Source organism: Polypterus senegalus, chromosome 12, assembly GCF_016835505.1.
Source record: "Polypterus senegalus isolate Bchr_013 chromosome 12, ASM1683550v1, whole genome shotgun sequence".
Taxonomy (NCBI): Eukaryota; Metazoa; Chordata; class Cladistia; order Polypteriformes; family Polypteridae; genus Polypterus; species Polypterus senegalus.
The window spans coordinates 152,093,770-152,101,747 of NC_053165.1; the positions used below are offsets into that span (position 1 = coordinate 152,093,770).

The 7,978-nt window shown below is 40.7% G+C and overlaps 1 long non-coding RNA gene across 1 annotated transcript; it reads left to right on the plus strand.

The window, feature by feature from the left end:
• Window positions 1–2,269: 2,269 nt before the first annotated feature.
• Window positions 2,270–7,544, plus strand: LOC120541576. Its single transcript, XR_005636035.1, has 3 exons — window positions 2,270–2,454; window positions 3,522–3,649; window positions 7,315–7,544. It is a non-coding gene; the product is annotated as an uncharacterized LOC120541576 (long non-coding RNA).
• Window positions 7,545–7,978: the final 434 nt, after the last annotated feature.

The following is a 7,978-nucleotide window of genomic DNA, read 5'->3' on the forward strand; positions in this document are numbered from 1 at the left end:
AGTTTGAAGATAGAAGAATGAATAGATATTATTATTGCAGATATAGTGATATCTATCTATCTATCTATCTATCTATCTATCTATCTATCTATCTATCTATCTATCTATCTATCTATCTATCTATCTATCTATCTATCATATAGTGCCTTTCATATCTATCTATCTATCTATCATATAGTGCCTTTCATATCTATCTATCTATCTATCTATCTATCTATCTATCTATCTATCTAATAGTGCCATTCATCTATCTATCCATTTATTGTGGCGGACAGCCAAGGTCCATGCCCAGCCAGGACGCTCCTTTATTATATGTTCAGAGGGAGCAGCCATGGACGGTGTAATACCGACCCCTGGATGCTGGATGGCTGTCCCCCTGGGATGGAGTGGTTATTCAGTTTCCAGCAGGGCTCCATGGGAATTGGTTTGGTGCAGCCCTATTGGGTCCCGCAGCTGCTGCCAGGGGGTGCTGCAGCTGGGACTCCTGAGCTTTTATGGGCAGCGTATTCACCACACTCGGAAGTGCAGCCAGAACTTGGCAGTCAACCACCTGGAGCACTTCTGGGTGGACTATAAAAGGGGCCATCAGCCACCACTCAATGGCCAGAGTCAGGAGGAGGAGGACTAAACTTGGAGGAGGAGGAGGAGTGGTGGTGCCAAAAAAGAGTGTTTTGTGCTTGTGTGCTTACTTGTGGGACTGTGTTGTGCCTGTGGGCTCCACGGGGAAAATGTGCCCCACAGGTGAAGAAAAATAATGTTTTTATACTATACTTTTTATACTATCTATCTATCTATCTATCTATCTATCTATCTATCTATCTATCTATCTATCTATCTATCTATTACTTATATAGTGCCTTTCATTGTCTATCTATCTATCTATCTATCATATAGTGCCTTTCACATCTATCTATCTATCTATGTATCTATCTATCTATCTATTCTATAGTGCCTTTTATATTTATCTATCTATCTATCTATCTATCATATAGTGCCTTTCACATCTATCTATCTATCTGTCTATCATATAGTGCCTTTCACATCTATCTATCTATCTATCTATCTATCTATCATATAGTGCCTTTTATATCTATCTATCTATCTATCTATCTATCTATCTATCATTGCTGTACTGGCCCCCTGTCGAGGACTGGTTCTTGCCCTTTGCTACCCTGATAGTCTCTGACCCGTGTGAACTGCGCCATTCCCTGGTACAAGCCCTGTCGGCGACAGCTTGGGGTCCAACAGCCAGTAAAGAGACCCTCTTCCAATCCATGCAGAGTAGAAAGGTAACTCAGGGATGTGGCCTTAAAATACGTATACTGCTTACGGCTCAAAGATGCTCAAATATGGCTAGGAACAGCCATATTTTGGATTAGGCTGGTTAAAAATAGATGAATGAATGGATGGATAGAATATTATTATTACTAACAATGTCATTGTTAACTGGCCTTGGGCTCTTTTGACTTCATAGCATGTGTAAGTGAGTTTGAAAGCAGATGGAATTATAAATTATTATTGTGGCATACTTCATTATCATACCAATAAAACATTTTGAATACGATTCATTGTAATTTTTTAAACACAACAGAACGGCGGGGACAGACATTTAATATATTTAGATAAAATTTAATATTTAACTGAAAGTAAACACACATGTACTGTAACATCCTAATGGCCACCGGCTACTAAAAATGTCAGTATGTACATTTGATTTGTGTCCTTTACAGTAAACACACTCGCTTCTCTAACTCATCTCTCTATAGAGTTCTGTTTTCTTATTTTGTGACACATTAATCTTATCCAGCATGCCTGCTTGACCAAAGCACTCCAAATCATTGAGTGTAACTCGTTTAAAAGTACATTTATTAAAGTCTCCTCAAATGATTCTCTTCCATTAGAGCCGTTATTAGATGCTAACAAGGTTGCTTGAAAAACAAAGGCCACCCTAATATCACCCAGTGAAAGAGGCGAGATGTTTCCCTTTCTCTGGCCAGTTGCTTGGTGGTTTTTGAATTTCAGATCAATGATTCTTTCATGGATAATTTGGCACCGATTGTGCCTGCAGTCAATGGGATGAGTGTGTGTGTGAACTGTTAGCAGCGTTGAGCGTTTTAATGCTGAGACTCGGCATTGCATTTCATTTGCTCTGAATTGCTGCTCTGTTTTCTGTTCTGCTTTACATCCCTGGGCCAAAACAAATAACCGTATTGAAGGGCGTGTGGTGACATCTCACGACACAGATCTGTTAATTCTGGAATTTACAACATTTTTCGTGAAAGTGCCTTTATGGATTTTGTATTGTTTTTGACATTGTTTCAAACTTTTTCCTTTGTTCAGGTCTAAAACTTAACTGAACTCATGAAGACTTGGAGAGCTAAAGAGACGTGAAAATGGCAGGGTCAAAAAACTCATTTTACATAAGAAACCGTGGAAGCACTTAATGGAAGTAAGGTAAAAATTGAAATATTTTACACTTGATTAAAATCACCTTTCTATCTGAGCAGGCACACATTAGCATCATTTTGTGTTCAGTTTTTATTATTATTATTTTACAGCATTTGTAGAATTTTATTTTCATGTTCTTGGTTTATGTCATGGCTCACCCAGAGTCTCATTGCTAGGACTTCATTGACATTCCTGTAGGCTTAGCAGTCAATTGAAATAAAGCTTTGTATGGTGTGGCGGACGGCCCTTCGCTATATGTTCAGGGGGAACAGCCGTGGACTGTGCAATACCTCCCCCTAACTGGGAACAAAATTAAATTCTAAAATGGGAATAAGTGTACCAGGGCTTGCCAATAATGGCCATATCCCCTACCCTAATCCTAACCCTAATGTGCCTCGGTATCCCGCAGGCCTCCATGGGAATTGGAGTTGGGTGAAGCCCTGTTGGGTCCTGCAGGCGCTGCTGTAGAAGGAAATTTTTTTTATATTAGAATAGAGAATAGCAAATTAACATAAAGAGCCATAAAAAGTAATTAAAAGCTTCTAAAACATTAGATTAAGCATAAATTAGAATGGTAAGCAAATAAGATAGGTCAAGCAAATAGTTAACTAAAAATCAGTTATATTGCATTATTTTTAAGCTTACAGCAGAAATTACCAGTTTGAGAATCTACAGGAAAAAAGAACAGAGATTGATATACAGAAGCCAACTTAGAACAGGATAAGAGGTTGCCACCAATATAGCATAGCATGAAAGGCTAGAAAAGGAAGTGACACCATGAAAGACCAAATATGGAATAAAGAACATCTGCCTAGTTGATGAACCAATGAAGAATAAGAAAAACAGACACTGGAGTGAACAATAGACAGAATGGCCAGGTGCAGAATGAGCAAATCGAACAAGGTTAAAATGATAAGAAATTGTTATAAAAACTTTGATTGGTGCAATGTTCAGGGCTCAGCTCAATTTGGCCATATTGGGTTGAGTCCTTGTTATTTTTGGTGTTGTTTTATTGCAATAAAGCTTTGAAACTCTGTCTGTCTATCCCGAGTCCTAATAGCCTTTATTTTCAGGTAAAAAGCCTTCTGGTGATGAATTTTTCGCCACGACACTGCCAGGGAGTGCTGCAGCTGGGCGGCATTTTCACCAGACCCGGAAGTGTAGCCGGAGCTCAGCAGTCAACCACCAGGAGCACTTCTGGGTAACAAGATTTATTTCTATAGCACATTTTCATATAAATAATGTCGCTCAAAGTGCTTTACATGATGAAGAAAGAGAAAAAAGACAAAGTAAGAATTAAAATCAGAGAACTGTAATTAACGCAGAATACAAGTAAGGTCTGATGGCCAGGGAGGACAGAAAAAACAAAAAAACTCCAGACGGCTGGAGAAAAAAAAAAATCTGCAGGGGGTGAAAGGCCACGAGACCACCCGGCCCCCTCTAGGCATTCTACCTAACATAAATGATCAGTCCTCATTCAGGGTTCTCATGGAAGGACTTGATGATGACGGTCACGTGGACTTCTGGCCTTTAATCCATCAATGTAGGGACATCACGGTGCTATGATTAGGCACACCACAGAAAACCGGAAAAAAAACAGAAGAGAGAGTAGGAGTTAGTACGGATTTTGGAGCCACCATGAATAGTAATGATAATTAATTGAATATGCAGATCACCAGCATTAAATTCAAATGAAGCTGTGAGAAAACCATGTTAAAATAATGAGTTTTTAGCAGTTTTTTAATGTACTTCACCATATTAGCCTGACGAATTCCTATTGGCAAGCTATTCCAGATTTTAGGTGCATAACAGCAGAAGGTCGCCCGCCTCACCACTTCTTTTAAGTTTAGTTCTTGGAATTCTAAGCAGACACTCATTTGAAGATCTAAGGTATGGGTGGACCATAAAAGGGGCCAGCAACCACCACTCAATGGCCAGAGTCAGGCGGAGGAGGACGACAAAGCTTGGAGGAGGAGGAGTGGTGGTGCCATAAAAGAGTGTTTTGTGCTTACATTTGGGACTGTGTTGTGCCTATGGGGTCCACGGGGAAGATGTGTCCCACAGGTGAAGAAAAATAAAAAGTTGTGTCTCCGGTGTGAGTCTGTGTCGGGTCAGGCGCCTATATAGCGCCTTTGTTACAACGGTATATGTGTGTTCATCAGTAGGTCACGTGAAGGCAGCTAGCTAACTTTTTGGTTGATCGCATATTGCTAATGTACGGAGCCTATAAAACACGTTCATCCCCTTGGAAGTTTTCTCGTTTTATGGCTCTATGACATTGAGTTTATCTCATTCGGCTTTTTGACACTGATCAACAAAACAAGACCCTGTAATAAGTTTATATGTTTAATATGTCACTGTGCCCTGTACAGATATTTTAAATCTGCTTTTCTTTTCTTTCGACATACACAGCTGAGCCAGATTTAGTACAAAGGGGGCTCAGCATTTAGAACTGCTAGGCCAAGCATAGGATACGATAGACAAAGACAAATGGGCAACGTGCACTGTTTCTGTGTGTCAGAGTCAACATGCCTCTCTTTGCCTTGTTTGAAATGGCATGACTTACTTAAGTGCACACGGAGAAAGAGCCTTGGAACATTGCCCGGCACACCTCTGAAGACGATGGATGGATGGGAGATAACGTCATCCGATCCTGAAAATCCTTCCAGCACAGCAAAGAAAATGGCAGACTCTACGCACGGGCTTGTCATTTGGCTTCCTCGTCTCTTATGCCGTGTAAATCGTCATTCAAGAAACCTAAGTTGTGATTTCTTACCGCTGTATCACTAAGGGAGGGGTATCGCCTTCTTATATTATACTGTATCTATATAGTTTCGGGTTATTTAAAACGTTGCAATTAAAAAGAACTTAGTCCAACCAGCGGGCACTGGATAGAGACCCCTGCAATGTCAAAGTGAAAGCTGATCTCTGCAAAGTGTTTTGAATTAATTACAAATGAGAATGGCAATGAAAAGGTTATCTTTAAAAACAGACACAAAATTGTGATACCGAAATATTGTTTCAATAAGCCCAAAAATATATAGAATGCAAACAGAGGGTACAGAAATTTGTTCTATGAGTTGTATACCTGAAATCAAGCAACAAAGAGAACAGATTAAGGGGTGGGGATCTGTCTCCATATAATGCAGGTGGTCCAACGGTCAATTAGGACAGATGCTGCGGTTAGAGAGCTTTTATGAGTTTGTGGCAGGAAACAGCTTTCAAATCCCGGCTGAAGACTCACAACTTCAGTTTAGCACACCCTGCCTAGAGCTGCTGATTAACTGTACAGGCTGCATCTCTGTTGTCAGTCATTAGCACTAAAACATAAGTAACATGGCAGTTCTAATTTGTTACTAACCCTCACCGATTCTGTTTCTCTGCTCGGTACTCAAATGTGGCACTTGGTGCCACGGCCCACCTGCCAAGTTGTTCTGCCTGCCCAAGGTGAAGTCATCTGTGATGGAGGATCGCAGGAATCATGGGGTAGAGGGGTCCTTCCATTGGATTGGCTGGCCCAGCACTGACTCAGCTGTGGAATGGCCAATAGGGGCAGGCAGCTTGTTGGCCGAGGTCTCCAGGACTCTGAACAAATCCAAATCTTAGCATGGGATATCATCTACTGTTAAATTCTGCTCCATGCTTGTAAAATTTTTATTTTATACCGTATTTAGGATTTGTTCTGTTCTGGGTATTGTTATGTTGTGGTATCAATGTTATTTAATTTGGGCAGTAGGGGGCACTGTACAAATATATATATAAATAGAACTGGAAGAGGGATGAAGAGAGTTTCCGGAAGGAGATTGTATGGGAGAGGCTTTTCTATAATAAAGAAGGATTTGAAGACTTTTTGTGTACTAATCAGTATATAACAGGTATTGTATTGTATTATATTGACCCCTTTTTTCTTTTTGACACCCACTGCACGCCTAACCTACCTGGAAAGGGGTCTCTCTTTGAACTGCCTTTCCCGAGGTTTCTTCCATTTTTGTTTCCCTAATTTTTGGGAATTTTTTCTTGTCTTCTTCTCACAAGGCCTGGGGGCTGTCAAGAGGCAGGGTCTGTTAAAGTGCATTGTGGCACTTCTTGTGTGATTTTGTAAATTGTATTGTAAGTATAACAGACAGAAGAAATGGAGATGACGTGGATGGTAAATGCGGGTGACGTCATCAAAGGTAGCCAGAGGTGAGGACGTCAGAGAGGGACCGCACGTGAAGTCAGAACGGGAGGACAGAGGAATCAAGAAGACAGCGTGAAATACCAGCCCGGATACCGACAGACACTGAGACATCCATCCATCCATTATACAACCCACTATATCCTAACTACAGGGTCACAGGGATCTGTTGGAGCCAATCCCAGCCAACACAGGGCACAAGGCCAGAAACAAACCCCAGACAGGGCACCAGCCCACACACACACTGAGGACAATTATGGATCACCGATGCACCTAACCTGCATGTCTTTGGACTGTGGGAGGAAACCCATGCAGACACGGGGAGAACAGCAAACCACACAGGGAAGACCCGGGAAGCAACCCAGGTCTCCTAACTGCGAGGCAGCAGTGCTACCAGTGTGCCACCATGCCACCCTTAGAAGCTGTCTATCACAAAAAGTTTTCAAAGGAGTGAAAGTATCCACTGAAGGAAAATGAATACAGTAAATGCGGCCATATTTATAGCATTACTTCCTGTGACATCAGAAATGCAACTGAACCGGTCACGTGTAAATGGTTAGGAGAAGAAATTAAAAACATTTAGTTTGAGCAAAAGAACATAGAAAATATGAAATATAATGAAATACGTAGGCAAAATATGTTAATTATCATTGCTATGAGTGTTTGAAATTATATTATTGAAATTACAGAGGGAAAAAATGTGCACTGTTCAGAAGCCTTCCATCCATCTTCTAAACCCCACCATTATCCCGAGTAGGACTGCAAGGAAGCTGCAGTCTACCCCAGCATGAACAGAGTGCAGCAGGAACAAACCCCATAGAGGGCGCCAGTTCATCACAAGGTAACCACACAAAGACACATGCAAGGGCCAGTTTACCATTTCCAGTGCACCAAACCTGCACGCTTTTGTACTGTTGGAGGAAACCCACATGGACACTGGGAGGACATGCAAACTCCACTCGGGACATCAACCCAAGCTTCCTTGTTGTAAGGCAATAGCAATTACTACTGTGCCACCTCAGAGATTTCCACTTTATTTAACTGTCCACTCAAGTCATGAAGGAGCAGGAATAGATAGATAGATAGATAGATAGATAGATAGATAGATAGATAGATAGATAGATAGATAGATAGATAGATAGGCACTATATAATAGATAGATAGATAGATAGGCACTATATAATAATAGATAGATAGATAGATAGATAGATAGATAGATAGATAGATAGATAGATAGATAGATAAAGTGTCCATATCTATATATATAAAATCCAATATCTGTCTGTCTGTCTGTCCACTTTTCACAAGAGAACTACTTAACAGATTTAGATCTGGTTTTTTTCTATAATTTGC